This window comes from Mus caroli, chromosome 14, assembly GCF_900094665.2.
Source record: "Mus caroli chromosome 14, CAROLI_EIJ_v1.1, whole genome shotgun sequence".
NCBI classification, from domain to species: Eukaryota; Metazoa; Chordata; class Mammalia; order Rodentia; family Muridae; genus Mus; species Mus caroli.
This window is the reverse complement of record NC_034583.1, coordinates 75,667,961-75,687,347: the sequence shown is the minus strand read 5'-3', so window position 1 is coordinate 75,687,347 and position 19,387 is coordinate 75,667,961. Positions and strand designations below refer to the sequence as shown.

Genomic DNA, 19,387 nt, shown 5'->3' with positions numbered 1-19,387 from the left:
AAATCATAAATGGCTGGATTCACTTTTAATTCACTCTAAACTCCATTCTAACTATAAAACCCACTATCAAACAACTTAATGGAAATGGGTATTACTTTCTGGAGCGAAATAAAATTTTTGAAAGTTACTTAAGTATTAAAAGTAAAGACGTTAAAAAGCGAGCCTTGTCGTTTTTTACTGCTTCCAAACTGACATGGAGTTCTGCCAACAAGAACTGAATTCTCCTTGTATCATGGAACAGAGTCTTTTGGGAGAAATAGACTGGATCTTTCATAGATCTCCCTATACTGTACATTCACACACGTTACTTCTCCGTGCAGCTGACTTGGTGACAATGCTTCTCTTGTTTTCTGCATTTCTTCATATCACGCTATTATGCACTGGAGCAGCAATGGGGAAGTACAAGACCATCCAGCACACAAGTATCAGACACGCGGAGCATGTAACCATGGAAGAAGCAAGCCAAGGTAAGGCTTATTGCAGTGAAATATGTGCTTTCTTTATAAGTAAGGTTAACTTTAAAAAGTAGGGCTTGGTTTTTTGCTTCCTATGTAATAATTACATGTATTTGGCTTTGTGAAGGGTTGCTGGAAAAAAAAATAAAATGGGTTTAGGAAAATATTGAAAGTATTTTGAAATATTAAAATATATGAAAATAGATTGAAAGAGTAAATTGAAAATATATTGAAAAATGATGAAAATATTATACAAATCTCCTTGTCTGTTAAAAGTCTGAGATGATAAAAATATATAATTTTCTTAATCGGTAAACTTTTTTTTCTTTTTATGTAGATTCTATGACCTCTATCAAGCCACATGCAAGGTTAGCTGAGCAGTATGAATTCAAGTTTTACCAAATTGTCTTTAAAAGTTGGTATCTTCATCATCCTGTACCTGAGCCTGGAGTCTCTGAAGCATCCTCATGTACCTCAACTTGAATTCGGTGAAGCTTCTTGTTATTCCCCATATGACAAACTAACAACTTCAAGGAAAACTTTTACTCCCAGTAAAATGACTAATGCCAAACTACATAAATGTCACAAGGCTACAAAAGTCCTTCCTAAATCTAAAAGTATCTACAAACTTAGCAATCCTGCCAACTTGATAAAATGTATCTTGTGATTTATGGGGGTTAAAAATCTGTACAAAGTTTTTTATTACTGCCAGGAAAGAGCCATATATAAATGTTTTGGACAAGTTCAGGGGGAAAAAAAGAGTACAGTATGTTAACAAGACAGTAAGGAAGTAAAGGAAAATCGGAAGATGGAAACATCAGTGTGACTGTAAATAGTATAAAGTCTTCAAGGGTATAAATTAGGTGAAGCTTAAGTGTTGTGTTCAGTGAGGCACATGAAAAGGACAAAAGAAACTTTTCTCCACTCATCCTAAGAACAGTTTCCAGAAATTCATGCATATTAGTAAAGTACGTTCTCCCTTGGAATAAAGGACTGTAAAAGAATGTGTGTTCATAAATACATGTATCCATCATTGTGAACATCATATCAGTACTGTTATCTACAATTGTTTAGAGGAAGGTAGAAAAACAAAAGAAAGGGGAAGGAAAAAGTCATTTGGTGAGAACAAGAAGAAAGTTAAAAGCAGAGGGTCAAGCTAGAGAAAAATACAGAGAAAAGAAAGACAAAAATAAAAATATCTATGAAAGAGAAGGATAGGAGGAATGTAAAGAAACACAAGAGAAAAAAAGTATGGTTTACCATCCCAGAGCTTTAAAAACTACAAATATAAAAGCTTACGACTTTATCAGTAGCACAGTGTCAAAGTTTAATGTCTGTACTTACTGATTAAAGTTGCTTGGAAAGCAAGAGACTATAGTTTCTGTGCAGAGTAGCCATTTGGCTTTTTACAAACACACAACTAATTTACTCTAAAAAGTATACAGTTTTAATATAGAAAGCAAAATTCTCATTATCTGTGCTCAGGGAGGTCCAAAAATTCATTCAACATTATCCAACTATGAAATAGGTACTAGTTTGATAGAAAAGAAAAAAAAATGTAAAAGAAATTCAGTACTATCGGCATCATTTATTAAACCTAGCTACTGTACTTTAAATTTTGAGTTTTGGTTTATACTGGGACAATGCTTAAGATATAAATCTTGGAAGAGAATAAAATATGGGTTCAGACCTTTACAACTCTTTAGCTTTCTGCAGAGTATATTTCCTCATATCAAAAACAGATTTGAAATAATACAGAGCTAAATATGATTTGCCCTTTCTGTTATGGTTTGGTTATTTTATTTGTTAGAAACAATAAACACTCTTATTGGCACAAGCAAACAGACCAACACACCTAAGCAAGCAAACACTTAAGATGATTAAGTTTTGCAGAGTATAATACTCTTCTTTGATAATAGTCTTCCTTTAGTTCTTCACCAATACTCACCAAAGCACATTGCATTAGTAAATCAGGTTCACAAAAAATATTTATGTCATCAACAATAAATAGTAAGTTGTTCCCAAGATATACCACTTTCTGAGACACATTATCCTAGTAAAATTATGAAGCTCAAATCATACTTTAAAAAAAAAACATAACTGAGAAGACTAAAAAATGTATACAGTAAAACTAAACCATGTTGGCTAAAATGAGTAAAATTTATTTGTGAAATAAATGTTATGTCATTTACATGCACCTAAGATGTGAAGATTAGGTTGATCATAAAATCAGGGAGACAAGATTTTATGTTATCAAAATAGACTAAATGGATATTCTGAAAATGCCAAATTATCTACATCAGCTCTAGAAATTTTCAGTAAATGTGAAATAAATTGCTCAATTGTACTAATTGAGTAATCATGAAAATATAATGTATTATCAATTTAATATAATGCATATATGAATCAACAAATATATAATTAAAATATAAATTTATAAAATTATCAATTATAATAAAATAATGAAATAACATATGCTATATCCTTAATATGGATATGAAATATAAATATATCATATATTATGTATACACACACATATAAAGTGGTGAGAGCTTGCAAGGTTTTCTCCCAGTCAAGGAGATCCAAATTCACATCTCCTCTTTGTCACTGGACTAGAAGGCCTCCCAAGTTCAGTAAGGCACATGAAATGAATAAATGACATACAACTTGTGAATGGATAAAATGTGATGATCTAAATCCCAGATCTATATGGACACAGGAGCAAACATCTACAAGGGGAAACTTTCTCATGTGTTATATTACATTGTGCATATGAGTGTTTTTCCTACATGGATGTATGTGTATTATGTGCAGACCTAGTGCCTATAGAGGTCAAAGGAGAGCATTGTGTTCCCTGACACTGGAGTTACAGATGGCTATGAGTCATGACATGGGTGTTGGGTATCAAATCTGAGTCCTTCATAAGAGCCACTAGTTTATATAACCACTGAGCAATCTCTTCAGCTCCCAACTGAGGTAATTTTTAACTTAAAAAATCATTTTATAATATCCCATTGAATTCTCTTTGTATCTCTTTTGCTCCTCCAGGTGGGAAATGGACGATAGAAATGAAAATTTATGTAGAAACTCAGTTTCACTATGCTTTTTGCATTCTTTTAAAAATTTTTTACATTTTATATGGTTCTTATTAAATTATTTGATATTTGGCCCAATATCAGTTTTATTTTCCATATACATTATAACTATGAAATTCTTTTCCAATTTTAGGTATTGTTTTTCATAGGTTGCTGAAGGCTAGATTTTTGTACAAACTATGATCTGAGATACATATGTACTAGTGGCATGAAATTATCCTCTGATCTGAGGGATGCAATTAGGTTCACAGGTATTCCATCTGGTAAAGAAAAGAGGAAGGACATGAATAAATACCAGTAGTTTCCAGTCCATGTCAACCACATCCCCTCAAGAGGTCTTAGACATGATGGGGCTCCCTGGACTGTCCGAATCATCCTCTTCTAAAAGGCTAACTCATAGTAGGTGGTGCAGTAGGTAATGAAGCATTGCAAATATTGTTTTACATTTAATCGCCAGGGTGCAATTACAATAACCACAGATTTCTTTCCAGCAACATTTGCTTAAGTGGTGTGCATGATGATGAAAAGCTTTGTATAGAATACAGTTTGCCAAAGCTCACATAATCTCTCTTCTTTTGCAGGGGCATATGTAAAGACTAGCATACTGACTGTTAAACATTTACTGCAAGCTACACTCTATTGTGGGGTCTATATTTTTCTCATCCCACAAAGGATGAAATACAAGAATAATTTAAAGTTTTATACAAAATTCACTTTCCCAAATATTAGTGTGCTATAAATAGGATTTAAAATTATCAAGAGTTACAGTGGAAATTTTAAATCATGCATTCTGGACAGTATTATCCAGAATCCACTGTCAAACTTGTGAATTATTCTGACATAATTCTCTATGAACAAAATACCTCAAATGATGATCATTTACATAAATAATCTTTTAAAGCTTTTCAAACACATGTTATTAAATTATTTCAAAATATAGAAATAACTTCATATGGCATTTTCACCTGGAACAATGTATTCTTTCCTAAGAGGGCTCCCACTATTCCATGTTTAGCTATATCTCTTTCCTACATTAATATGGACACTGCCCATTTACTGGGACTAGAGGTAAGTATCTTAGAGCTGTTGAATTTGCTGATATTGTTAAATCAATCTTTATGTCTCACACTTGCCTTCTACTCAAATGAATATAGACTTTCCCTCATAGATTTTAGTATTTGACTCAGTATCTTTTTAAAAGACAAATAAGGAAACACTCTGCACTGAGAATACTTACTCAAATAATGTGCAACTGTATAATCAATTGCTATGGAGACGGAAATGCATCTAGCTTTTTATTTACCTGAACGATATCCAGGTTGCTTTCTGTTTGGGACACAGAGTTCCTATAAATATTCACATTCAAATTTTTGTGACAATAATATTAATCTTTGAGTGGATAATCTGGAAGCAAATATTATGACATAAAATATATTTAATTTCATAAGAAATTGCCATTTTCTCCAGAATACCTATATAATTTTATATTCTCAAAAAAGTGTAAAATATTTTTCTTGAATATTCATGGTATTATTACTGTTAAATGTTTTGTTTATTGAAGTGGGCAGGCAGTAATGATTAACGAGTCCCTTGTTGCTAATTATAGTGCGCACTTTTTTCATGGAAGTATAGGTCACTAATGCAATATGATGAATGGGTTGTCCAAATCTTTTTGTTATCTTGTCATTTAATTTTGAGAGCCCATTGTAATATAAAGTATCCTCCAAATGAGTGGACTATATTTAAATCTTGTCAACTGTTATCAGCAAGATTAACAATTATAATATAACAAAGTAATTTTTTTGTTTTCTTTGGATCTTGCTTTGTGGTTGTGTATGAAAGTTCTACCTAGTCACAATCCACAAAGGTTTCCAAATGTTTTTTCTAAACCTTTATAGTTTATTGCTTTGCATATAGATAATGATTCACACACAGGGAGAGAGAGAGAGAGAGAGAGAGAGACAGAGACAGAGACAGAGACAGAGACAGAGACAGAGACAGAGAGACAGAGACAGAGACAGACAGAGAGAGAGAGCTCCTAACTTATAAAGAGAATGTTTATAAAGATGCTTAAAAAGAGAATACTTATTCAAAATGTGCAATTGTACAATCATTCACTATGAAGTGTGTGTGTGTGTGTGTGTGTGTGTGTGTGTGTGTGTGTGCTGCACTCATGAGCAGACATGCAGGCACATGTGTACCTGTGTGCAAGTGTGCATGTTTGTGTATCAACTGTGGAGTGTTGATAATAGTTCATTTCCACTGATTTACTACTGAATTGATTTTTCGTTTTTGTCAGAAATCAATTGGCCATATTTGTGCAAGCTGACTTCTTAACAGTTTCTTTTGCTCCATTGATCTTTGTTTCCATTCTTAGAATAATGTTACAGTGTCCTGATTAGTATACGTTCTATGCAGCAATGTGCCTCCAGCTCCAGGCTTCTTTTTTGAAGTAGTTTGTGCTGATCTAGTTCAAAGGTGTCCCCCTGTATAAACTTTAAAAATGACCATGTTTGTACAACCCCTTCTACAAATTGAATGGATTTTTTTTTAATTAATTACTGGGAAAGACTGACTCCTGCCTTCTGTGTTCTGATCCATACACAGGAGATGACTGCCCAGTTTGATCTCTGGATAAAGAAGAGGAAGAATGTATTAAATGAAAACAAAAGTAGGTATTGATGTTGTAAACCTGATAAAGAAATCAACTTATTTCATAAACTATTGGGGGTTGAGGGATCACACAGCAAACGTTTGACTAAAAGTCCTTGGCTCTAACATACTGTTAAATCCTGCCACAGGTATAGTTAATTTAGATGTTCAGGATGCAGACACAAGGAAGAAGAAAAATTTCTTTGAATTGGGGACTTGAGGTTGATTGTACACATTGATGCCAGGAGCTTGAAAACAATACAAGTTGGATGTTTCATTTAATTCAAAGGCGCTGCTTTCCACATTTCTAACAAGTATTCTTTCTGCAGCAGACTAAACACCAGGGAATGTTAAGAGGGGAATAATTCATTTTAAGCCCTTTCAAACAGACTTTCCTTCTGATAGTTTTGCCTTCAACAGAATATATGGTTTGCTTCTTTCTACTTTGCTGAAGTAGGCAACGTCATTTTAAGCCACTACTTATAAAGTTATATGACAGCACCTATGGCTTTGGAATTTCTAAAGTGCATGAAGGATGGCAATAACTACATTTATCGCTGGTTTTCAGAATAATACGTTTTATACAAGTATGGTATACTAGACATTTGTGTTCTCATTCAAAAGGAATAATAAAACACAGGATATTCTTGCCATGTGGAGAAAAAGCCTGTGTTCCTCAAGATTAAAGTAAGAAAACAGGAATTGCTATATATACCCTGTAAATAAAAATATTTCATCTAACGCTCAATGAGTATGACTTAGACTCTTTTAAGGTGATATGGTGCTATGTTAAAATCTTCTGCAAATGTTAACTGTTCTATAAATGACACTGATAACTTTAATAACTAAGGTGCCAGAATTTAATTATGCAATTTATAAATCTTTAAGGAAATCATCCTTGACAGGGGAAAAAATGAGGCAATCAAAAGCTAAGTGTTATTTTGTGATGTAGTGACGGACTCAAGGCAGAGGATGCAACTCATTCCATGAATGTGTTTTGCTGCACTGAGTTGTGAAACCCAGGGGCACTGATATGTCCCTAAATGCTAGATGTTCTTGCTCCTCTGCAGGGGTGTAGTGCAGAGATATAAGAGAAATAGAATCATATTTAGCAGTTGCTTTTCTAACCCTCCCATTTCCATCCAACAAACTCAGCCTCTAAAGCCAATCTTCTTCCTTTTAAGTTGCTGCACAGGTGGCCCTGGGAGCTCAGAGTTCTTTCTGTTCTGCCTCTTGTTATCTCTCAGGCAGACTTTATGTCTCCAGAGACTCGTTTCTTCCTTGCCAGCTTTCTCTCCATCTCTATAAAGAGTTCTGGAGGATGGTTTCCTCTGGAAGTGATACCTAAACTGGGTTCTCTACAACTGAACCTTCAGGACTAAGAACTCAAACCTTATACATGGCCAGTAGAAAGATACTACGATTCTGAACATGTTTCTTTCCTACACATTAGTGTGTGTAGACAGGAAGAGAAACGTGAGTGAGGTAAACTAGTAATATTGTTTTACTGATCGCCACGATGAGCACTGAAACTTCTGAAAGATGCATTCCCTTATAAGCAGAGTTTTATTTAAGGAATTTGGCAGGAAACATTTTTATGAACTAAATTATAGATTCAACTCAGCTTTTAGAAGTCTAATTCACCTAGGCATTATGGGGATGCTTTGAAATCCCATGTCACTGAATTTGAACGTCTGTTTCTGGAGTATTTTTGTACACTTGGCAGCAGTGGATAAGGAATGCTCTGTCTTATGTTAGAATCTAGGAGATAGGAATCATAGGAAATATTGACTCTTTATTATTCATTCATCTCAGTTGCCAGCACAGACACACTAGAGTTATTGTCCACATTCATTTTAAACAGAGAGACTGCTGCTAAGGGACTGCCACTGAGTTGCCTGTCACCTACCCAATTCATTGCCAAGCAGTGACACTTGCCAGGGACTTTTCGTGGCTACCCTGTTCTGTGCTGCCTCTCTCCGATCAGAATGGATAATAATAAGCCATCTCAATAATTTTGAAATAAGTCAATGAGAAATTAATGGAACTTGCCTTAAAGGGCTCTTTAAAATTACTATTATATACGAATCAAGTTAGGACTATTATCACCCCTAAAAACTTTCCAGAGTGCCTGCACTGTTATCTTTCTATACTTACATGGTAAATCATTTTAAATACTGAATATATATATTCAGTATATATATATATATATAATAATTCTAATAACTAGATTTTCCCTTTGATTTGTAACACAAAAGGACTATAATGAGAATTTATTCTCAAATATCCAAATGCATTCTTTAGGCTTAAACTTACTTATCAACATTATACTGAAATAAATTGCCAAGCAGGCACTTCCAAGTACTTACCTTATAGATACAAGAGAAGTTTAAAACATCATATTTAACCAATCATTATATAAAATTCCCAAGGAAAAATACAATTCAAAAGGAGAGCCAGTTTCATCAGCTCATTTTGTCGCAGTACTGAAGTTAAAAATGCTAAGAATGTAATGATTTTTTTTCTTAAATACATTTCTTAAATAAATTTCAGTGGTCTCGTGACTCATAATACAAAATCATCATTCAAAAGATAATGTCAATTATAGCTTTGATGTGGGTGCATTTTGTAGACAAGAGCAGAAAATAAGAGGAAGAATTCTATTTTCTTTGTGATTTTGAATGACTAACTCATGCTATCACCATCACAGGTCAATTCTAACTCTCATTTAAATAAAAAAGAAAAGTAAGTGGGGAGATTCCATGTGAAATTGGTATATGGATTACTAATTTTAGTCCTTTCCTCCATAAGCATGAGGAATTAATTATTACTAAGAATAAACAAGTTAGCCAAACCATCATTAGTCAATGCTAATGAACACTTAGGAGTACTTTCAAGTCCTCAACCTTTCATATGGACTTTAAAGGTCCCACATATGATACAGAATTTTGAATTTCCAAAAGGTCAGTCCAAAAATTAGATTCCGTTTTTTGGTTTTTTTTTTTAAGGGTAATTTAAAAACCAATTGTGAAAACTGATGAGAAAATATACAAGTAATGGTGGAGTGTTTTTCAGAAAGGAATATGACAAAACAATGAATAATTCCATATTTGAACACAGTTTTAAGCATTCACAGGTTAGATTACTAGGATATCATTTTTATAAAGCATAATAGTAAATATAAAATTCAATATGTATGATTCAAAAGGAATAGTCTCCTCTTGTTCAATAGTCATATGTGAAATTAAAATAAAACAAATGTCCTTTAATAATATTGATGTTCTTAACTAAGGAACAATAGTGAATTTTAGTCTCGCTCCTCTTTATCACAGTGTCACTTGAATGTCTAGTCCTGAGAGGGAGTGCGTTTTACTTGGATCAGTGATTTTAAATCTAAAAAATTTCTTCCACTAAGGGAACAACTGACCTGACGTGATGACAGTCACTTAAGGAAACATTAGCTCAGATCCTTCAAATACTAGTTTGGAATTGTAAACAGCTAGTTTCACCTTTTTTGGAAACTATTTGGAACTGATAACGGTATCATTTATTTACACACGCATAACTAAAAACAAAACAAAACAAAAAAACCCAACACTGCTGAGCCATTACTGCCTTACATAAGTCTTTGGCCTAGGGTCCTTTCCATAGTTAAAAGAAAATTCTATTTGAATCTTGCCCTTTCCATATTCCCAAGCTGCCCATGGCTACCTTTGTGTTTCAAGCCCAGAACTGAGAATTGCTACAGAAAGGCTTTATTAATCACACAAGCTAAAGTGTTAACCATCTAGCCTTTGCAGAAAAATATGTCTTAGATATATCCCAATGTTTAAAGGCATGATTAAAACATTTACTATTTCTTTCTGATCTTGAAAATAAGAAATGCTTTTATTTGAACTGATTTTTAATTAGTTTCTAACTTAGAAAGCAAAACCAACCTTTTTATTTCCCACTGTAGCACATAGACATTGATCATAGTGTGTATATTTGAAAAGTACTTGACTGAAAACAAAAAACAAAAACAAAAACAAAACACTGCTCACACTTTTTTAAAGTGGAGCCCAGTGCTAGGTGATTTGTAGCATGTTTATGTTCAATTCCAAAGTACTTAAAACTGCACAAACAGTACCACCCTGGGAACACCTGAAAATGAAATGCACTTAGACACACACAAGGCTTCCTGAAGTATATTGCAAATTCCTCTAGAGAACTCTTATGATAAGAGTAAGTAACTGGGTTTTCATAATTTTTCCCCCAGTGACACTGTTCTCAGCTCTGTTACTTCAAAGAACTCACAATCTCCTATCTGTGGTATGTTATTTTAAGACTGTGTTTCCTTCCCTGCTTGATCATCTACACACTGTACATTAAACATTTGTCAGAACCTGTGTAGAACACAGATCCTTGAATACTGTATGTATTGAATACTGAATGTAAGGCAATCCGTCCCAGTCCAATATTTCCATCTAATTTCACCTAAAGAGCCAAGAGGAACACAATCATTATGGTTTTCTTTTGTTTTTGTTTTTTGTTTGTTTGTTTGTTTTTTTGTTTTTTTGTTTTTTGGGGGTTTTTTTTTTTGGAAGGGGAAAGTAGTATCTGTGGACTACAAACAATGTGAATCAAATTTCTTTTGAGACAAAATTGCTATTCATGTCCTACATGGCACATGTGTCTTTTATGTGTGGTACACTTACTATTGTATTCCATTCCTTCACATTTCCCATTGTTATTTGCATTGTATGGACTTAAAGTCTTATTCAAATAATGCTTGTTAATCAAGTTTTCCTTCTTTTCCAGTGCCAGGCTACACAGTATTCAATGGCTTTGCCCCTCTAATGGTCATGCTTTGGATAAGCACAGATAAAAAAAAGGGTATATGAGACAGTTTGGGTAAGAATAAAAAAATCACAAAAAATTCTGTGATTAAGATTTATGAATATAAGAAGCATAGACTGCTTGTGGAGTCTTTACATTTGGAAATATTTCTACTATACAAAGACAAGCTAGAGAAAGAAGCCAAGGACCTGTGTTCTACAGAGGTCCTGACAAATTTTCAATGTACAGTATGTAGATGATGTGAGGAATTTTCCCCCTCATTGATGTGAGGTGCAGGAACTAAGGAAAAGTACTTCATAGCACTAATTATCTGCACTGTGTGGTAATTTGATCAAATATGCTTTTCAACATAATGCAGTAAGTAGCCTAAGAACTCTGAATGTTATATCAGATAAGCTACCTGTATAGATGTAGGTAAGGACTTCAATTTATATGTAAGGAAATGGGTATGGATGACTTCAATTGAAGTTTAATGCATTTGTATTTATTTTTAAATTTGATTTTTGAGTGAATATGTATACATTTGTTTGTGCAAGTGTGTGTATGTCTGTGGGTTAAAGCCACTCTGTTATCCTAGGTTTCTTCCTCAATAATTCTCTACATTGTATTTCCAGACAAGTTCATTCACCAAATCTGAAGCTCCATGATTTTGCTAGATTTAACTGGGGAGCAATCACTAACAGAATCCTGTGTCACTCTGAATAGCACTCGAATTTCAGGTATGCATTAAATGTCGCACTTGGCATCCTACCTGGGTACTGGGCATCTGAACTTGGTCTACAGGCTTTGCAGCAAGAATTTTATACACTGAACAATTTTCTAGCTCCAGGGCAAATATTTTTTGACATTAATTTTTTTATAATTATTTTGACATGTCATGAATTCTTTCAATGCTTTTCTGTTTAAAAAGAAAAGAAAAGAGTGTGTAAAGAAAATGTACATCCTTTCACTTAAAATTTTCATTTGTTGATTTTAAAAACTGAAAATATCTAGAATCCAAATTTAACAATGGATTCTAAAAAAACAACTCTGCTAAGATGTCTACTTAAAAACAAAACAAAGGACAAAATATAACTTCAAGAATGTAAAATGACAACTTGAAAGCAAATAAATTATTTTAGTAAAATTAATTCAATCATCATAAATGTTCTGAAATAAAATTCTTATGTGATACAATATTGATTCTTATATGGTGCTAAAATCTGAAAACTGGAAAAAGAGGAGTTTTTTTATGAATCAATAATGTCTACATATCACTTTCTTGAGATTTAGCTACACCCGAATGTTTTGTCATTTTGAAGAATAAACAGAATGGTATGTGTAAATATTTATTTAATATCTAGTTAATATTAAACATGCATTTTACACTATGAGTTACCATGTTTAATTTCAATTCCTATCTCCACCATAAGAATAAAAAGATGTTGATATATTCTAAAAGAAAACAGAAAAGTAAATCAAAAGCAGGAAAGCATCTGTGCCTGGACTGAGGAACTGCGTCTTTTTTTTTTTTAAGCAGGAATCATGGGAATAGAACTTCCTTGTAAACAATCTGTCTATGGAGAATAACTGATGAAATGAATTATATCCATTGACTGGTCCAGAATTCCCCCTTTTAGAGACAACATCAAACTGCATGATCAACATTGAAAGATGTCTCTGCAAGTCATAACTGGAAGAGAAACAGTTTAATATAATATGTTCAGATCATGTATTAAAAAAAAACAAGTTACATACATATACATGATAAAAGTAGAAATTAATACCTTCCCTAGATCCTTGCATTAGGCCATAGATAATCCCTAAATATCCATCACATTTTATGTATTTGGAAGAACAGCTATATATGTTTTCATCCCAGCAAGGACTGGTACAGTACCTCAATAATGAGCATATTAATCTCTCAGCAGGGAAAATACCAATTCAAAATAAGCAGAATCAATAAAATATACAAAAATTTTAATCTGCTTATACTTGAGTCATTTGGATTTTTGTAATTGAAAATAAATTGTAGGTTTATACAATGAAAGGTTAGCAATGACCATGTCTGATTGGTAAATTATAGGTAATTATAAATATAAATGAAACGTGTTCTATTTTCAGTCAACAATTTTATCATGAGTCCTCATGATATCCAAAGTACACTTTTGGTACTGTATTTTAAGTAGAATTTTTACAGAAATGTTTTCACATGAAATTTGTTAGAAGGGGGTTTAGTAAATTTTTGTTTTTAAAGAAGGAAACTTGAAGGCTGAAAACTTCCAATAATTTCATGAAGTTCACATATCAGGGCTTTATGATAGGTAACTTTTTGTTCCCTAAAGAAAGTTTCTTTGGAAGAAAACTTTAAAAAAAAAAACTCAATCAAATCCTGGAGAGAGCAGGAAGACACAGTCTGGAATCACATGAAGGAGGGAAATGCCTTGAGAGTTTATAGAACCAGGTCCAATGAGAGAGTAGCTGAAATCTAAGCATGTAAGATTGCTAGTAACTGAGACTGAGCTATATAGCTCTGAAAGAAAAAATTCTCAGCAGAGTAGCTGTATCATCCTACAAAAAGCTGGAGCCTGAAATCGCATGAATGTATGTCTCATCCCCACTTCTCACAATTCTCAGTGGATTTAGAAACCAATGACTCTTTTTTGTTTGTTTGTTTAGTTTGTTAGTTTCTTAGAAGTGTATTAGACATCTTTAGGAAAAAAATTTCACAACACACTTTATATATTTTTCTCTAAAAGAAATAAAGACACCAGAATTTATATTCTTGATAGCCTACTTTCACCTTACTTTTCTTCAAAACAGAGATTTTTGGACTTGCCATTTACAGATTGGAAAATAAGATTTTCCTCTCCCTGAAAGTGCATGTGTTGTTTTATGTATAATCAGTTTATAAGTGCTGTACATTTAGTATAGAAAATCCCAAAAAGAATGAAGCTCATCCAGTAATCTAATTAAGTTTAGGAATCCTGATACACATTTTCTTGAGGGGACAGGATAGCACAAATACAAAACAGAGCATGACTACCACACTGCATAATAGCTCAAGCTAAAAGCATAACAATAAGCTTGTTTTCCATTATTGCAGAACCAATAAATAAGCATAATGAAAATCATGACACATTATTACATTACTCTGCATTGCCTCTATTCATTTAAAAAACCCAGATGAGTGCATTTAAAATACTTCCACATGTCAAATGACAGTAAGCTTTGCAATTGAGAGGACACTGAGTGGAATATTTTAAAGAGCAGATGCCTAGTCTTATGTGACTTATATCAAGATTATGATAGGAGAACAAGATATGTAAGCAATAACTACTTCACACTAAAATGGTAGGAGCATGGCATCCAAACATTTATATCTTTCATTTGCACTGTTTTCTTGATATTATGCAGTCAATAAAAACCAAATTAAAAAGCTTTAGAAAAAGCATCCATGTCAATTAGCCCTTGGATAGAATCTCCTGTTTCCCTGTGATTTAATATACTGGATTATATTAACAGCACAGGCTTGTAAATAAGGGATATCTGAATCCTATTAATGGGAATAGGCTGCCAAAACAATCAGCCTCTAACTTAACAAGTTTCTAAGTATTTAGAAAAGCTGTGAAATAGGATTACAAGGTTAAACTGTGTACATCTGGCTAGCCACTATATAAATATTTCAGAAATGTGATCTCATGGACTGAAGAAACACCTGTCTAATCATGAGTCTTTTCCAAGATACATGAACTTCACTGAGCAGAGGAGAGCAAGAATGTTGACAAGAAATCTTCATCAATTTGCATAATTCACTTCTTATGCTAGGTACATTTTCTTTTTTATCATGCTCCTATCTTCTAAGTGAACATACAACAGGATTCAAGAATGTTTCTCTACTGTCATGCTTATGTTGACAAAAAGGGTCAAAGATGTGTGAACACTCACAAAAATCTGAACTACTAAATAGGTACCCCATTCTTTTCCATGGATTTTAGCATGCAATTTCTGTGTAGCATAAATTTAGGATGCCATGGAGGCTGAGAATAATTAATGAGAAGCAGAGGCCTGTCATAAAGCAGCAACTTGGGCACTAGTTTATAGAAACCTTAATGATGTGGAAAATCAGCTTCTTTTCACCAGACTCAAGATTGAGCAACAGTGTTGACTCTTTGTCAAGTACACACCAGCCCTTTAAGCTTGATTTTAGGGTTTGTTTGTTTGTTTGTTTGTTTTTAAGAGTAATTAGGTTAGAAATGCGCAGAGTAGACTACTCACCAAATTATCTTAAAACACTCAATGTGAAAACACCAGCTTTGATTCTGTAGTCAGAAATGGAAGCTAAAGGTCATGGGCTCAAATTTCTAATGACATTTCCTGAGAGGAGATGGGTGAAATGGAAGCTAAAGATTGAATGTTCAGTGCTTTCATGCACCATGTTGATTGTACCTTAATTTCCTAACAAGATGATGGGTGATTGCAATTAACCAAGTGAATTGATACCCCATTTCCCAAACCAGCCCATTTCCAAGGGGGCCACGGAACCAGTGGTCCTTTCCTTCTTCCCCCTCTCAGTCTGTCATTCTCCATCCTGAAATCCTAAACCCAGACTCAATATTTCTAAATAATGGATATCTCCTTGGAGATTTAATAGCTGCAATAGCATACTAAATATTTAGCCAAACATCAAACTTATGCATACTAAAACTCAATAGGAAATTTCAAGTAAAAGCAAAAGGAATATTTGACTAAATTTAAAATGAAGTCCCTTTTGCTCCATGATAAGTAGATATGCTGGTCTGGTTGCAAGATGTGTAGCTGTAAACAGAAAAGTTTACTAAAAAACAAAATTGAAAAAACTGTTTAGTATTTTCGATGTGGCAGGTAGGAAGGGGTGTCTTCACTGTATCTTTTAGTGTGATTCCTGCCTGAAGGATAAAGAGAAGGACTCATATTGCAAAGTTTCTTTTTATTTCTTTCATATAAAAAAAAATCAATGTTTTGTACTATATATATATATATATATATATATATATATATATATACTCATTTCCATAATTTAAAGGAATTGGAGAAATTTTTTTTAAATAATAGTTCAAATTTTCTTGTCTACTTAAGTGTAATTTCAAAACGAAGTACCTGAAACTATTTAATGCAATCAGTACATATTTATCACTACACTGAAAAGCCAACTATGTCAATTCTAGATACAAACATAATCCAATTAATTTGCCCATAAATACCACCAAATTTTGTCACCACATATATCTGAATTTTAAGTAGAAGTTATTCCTGCAGATTAAATATACAAGGAACTTTAATATATACATTAACACATACTTTCCACTAGAAAGACAGAAAAAAAAATACCAGCATGGCAAAGATGAAAGTATTTTTGAGGGTTCAGGATAAGGTAAGAGCAATGCTTTCTTACATCTATCTCACTATGATCTACTTTTTTTCATTGTGTTAGGCATTGGATTCCAGGCCTTGGACACAGTAGGAATCTGCTGTATCAATGAAGGCTGTGTCCAATCATTGGCTTCCTGAGACATAGTCTGATTATGTCATTCAACCTACCCTACATGTCATGGTCTGTTTGCCTGTGACTTCCAAGTAATAAGATCGCAGGTGTGCTCCTCATAAGTGTTTCTAAAAGACACATCTCAAACACTTGAAAAAAGTTTTCACTGTTGTTAAGCAGATGAAAAAAAATTGAAATTATAGATCTTGTGAAATGATTCACAAATGCTTGAAAATTTGCGTTCTTGGAAAGTTTCAAGGCTGTTAAAATCATTTAGAGTTTGCAGAAAAAGAAAATGCTTTGGCAATAGTCTTTCAAAAAGAGCATACACATATATGTAAAAGGTCTCAAGGAAAAGATGTACAGAAGAGAAATGAATAAAACATGTACAACTTAAGACAGACCCAGTGTCTGGTCAGTAGTGTTTGATAGAACACCTACTTCAATGCCCGTCAAACAAAGAAAGCTTCCATCCTGGTTGCTACCATATACCATATCTGCATCCTCTGCATTCATCAGGATGTCTGTCAATGTGCCTTTCTTCCAAAACACCATGTGAAAATATGAATTAATAGATAAACTTGAACCTCAGTGTTTATGATGAATGGGCACATACATGTCAGCAGTGACAGCGCACTGTCTGCAAGCTCACCTCATGCAGGATTTAACACTATTAAAGTTATGTTTTCAAGAAATGTGTGTGTGTGTGTTGCATAAAATGTAAATAAATCATAAACATTTAAAATTATAATTTTATGGTCCTTTCCTGTTATTCCTTTACTTTATAGCCTCCATGCTCCACTTAAGTAGAAATACATGACATCTTTTCTTCATTCTTAGGGGTGATACCCAGGGCCTTGCATAATACAGAACTATTCTAACACCAAAATACACCTTCATTCCTGAATGCATTTTTAATATGATTTAAAATTTTTATTTTCTTGCAACTTTTATTCTATCAAGTCCCTTTATCCTTACATATGAATGAACCTTGTAAATTGAACTCAGAGGTATAACACCTAAGTTTTAAAATAGCATAAGAGCAACTAATTTAATTTAATTTTAACAGTATTTTACTATTTATTCATTGGATTAATTATTATGAATCCCATAACTGTAGGTTGCTACTATAAGTTAAATATCCCTCAAAATGCTTGTTTTTTAGTATAGACACAAAAATTACATTAGCAGCTATATAGTCCAAACAGATTCTGAATTCTGTGAACAAATGTGTTTATTTTATATGTATTTGATAGTGACAATGTAATTTTCTATTACTATTATCACATGACCAATATCGTGTCAAATGTAATAAACCTTAAAACTCCATCTCAATAAATAGAAATATATATTTATAGTTTAACCATTACTTCATCTTATTAAAAATTATTTAAGGAAGTATTTGTGTGTATCTCAAAACATAAACAAAATGATTGTGGCAAATTATTGATTTTTTTTAGAATTTGATAGACAGCTTTATAAAATTTATATGACAACTGAGTGACATAATTGTAATGCTGTGTAAGTCACAGCAAAGACTAAAAAGTATTTAAATAAATGACAATTAACACCATTGTCTCTTTGAGTGCTATATACCTATGCGTGTGTATGTATGAAAACTATATATAGTATGAAGTAATACTTAGAAAGCTTGATGCTAATAAAAACTGCAATCCTTGAACACCTATTTTTCTCTATGAACTTGCATTGGATCAACAAAAACACACAGGAATTGTTATTGCTCTTGTTTAAAAGGTACCGAGAATGAAGTATAAAAATGGAGATGTGCTATTTATCTTCAACTCCTCTACCCAGACAAGATTAACTGCATCTTAATATTATATAGTTGAAACACTCATCCACACATTTAACCCTGTTGAAATCTGAAAGAATCGAAAGAAACTACTAGCTGTGTGTAGATCGATTAGCTATTCATCAAGAGCATCGTTTTACGGAGCACTGCCACTTCAACAGAAAAGAGATGGACGCAAAGGAGAAGTTGCTAATTCTCAAGTCCTAATATCTTTATTATCTGTCTTTTAAACGGTTAGGCTTCAAGTCGCTTGGGAACCAAGCAGAAAATAAAATTCTTCCTACAGCTTCTACTCACTTAGATATGCTTTTGTCCTGTTTCTCACAGCAGCCGAATATTCTTACTGCTTTACTTCAAACTTAACCTAGGCCACGGAGGACAGTAGCGGAAAATATTATCCACTCCTTCGGTGAGCTGTTACATGTCAGTTTTTTTGCCTACGGCAAAATTTAATGGCTGATTTGTGGATCTTTATTTCTGGAGATTTACTACAGAAACACTGACACAACCTTTACCCAGAGCAAACACTCTCTCTAATAGGAAGGAGACACCAAACCTAAAAACGCAGAAGGAAGAAAAAATCCTGGCAGGAATTAATCTACCATTTTCACACATCTGCCCAAGGGAGGTATTGTAATTGCAAAAATTTACTCTAAGACTGCTGAGACTCATAGTAATTATGTTTCTTTTTTTTTTAATAGAAATAGCCACAGGTGGTAACAAATTGGGTTTTGAAATGGGGAACTGGGCATGTATTCTAACCCAAATTACTGTGTAATAGTCTTCATTATATAAAAAAAAATTATGGAAAGTCTATTGCTCAAAATCAGAAGAAAAAAATATTAAATGTATTCCTCATATTTCATTGTTTTTGACTATTTAGATATTTAGAATCAGAAAGACATCTCAGAACAGACCTCCGGTAATAACTTTTTAAAAATTGTACTGAGTGTTGGTTTGTTTAAAGGGATTGCTGTCTTCTTTGCAAAAACTTATTATTATCTAGGGATAAATAATAGTTTTTCTCGGA

General features: G+C 33.1%; 1 protein-coding gene and 1 long non-coding RNA gene across 4 annotated transcripts in view; one reads left to right on the top strand and one right to left on the bottom strand.

Annotated features, from left to right (window-relative positions):
• Positions 1-19,387, bottom strand: part of Pcdh17 (protocadherin 17) — a 92,424-nt gene that overhangs the window by 58,986 nt on the left and 14,051 nt on the right. The gene's annotated exons all lie outside the window — the stretch shown is intronic.
• Positions 445-18,116, top strand: LOC110309404. The gene is made up of 7 exons (XR_002379698.1): positions 445-467; positions 793-943; positions 4,541-4,618; positions 6,158-6,221; positions 11,003-11,095; positions 11,656-11,760; positions 16,494-18,116. It is a non-coding gene; the product is annotated as an uncharacterized LOC110309404 (long non-coding RNA).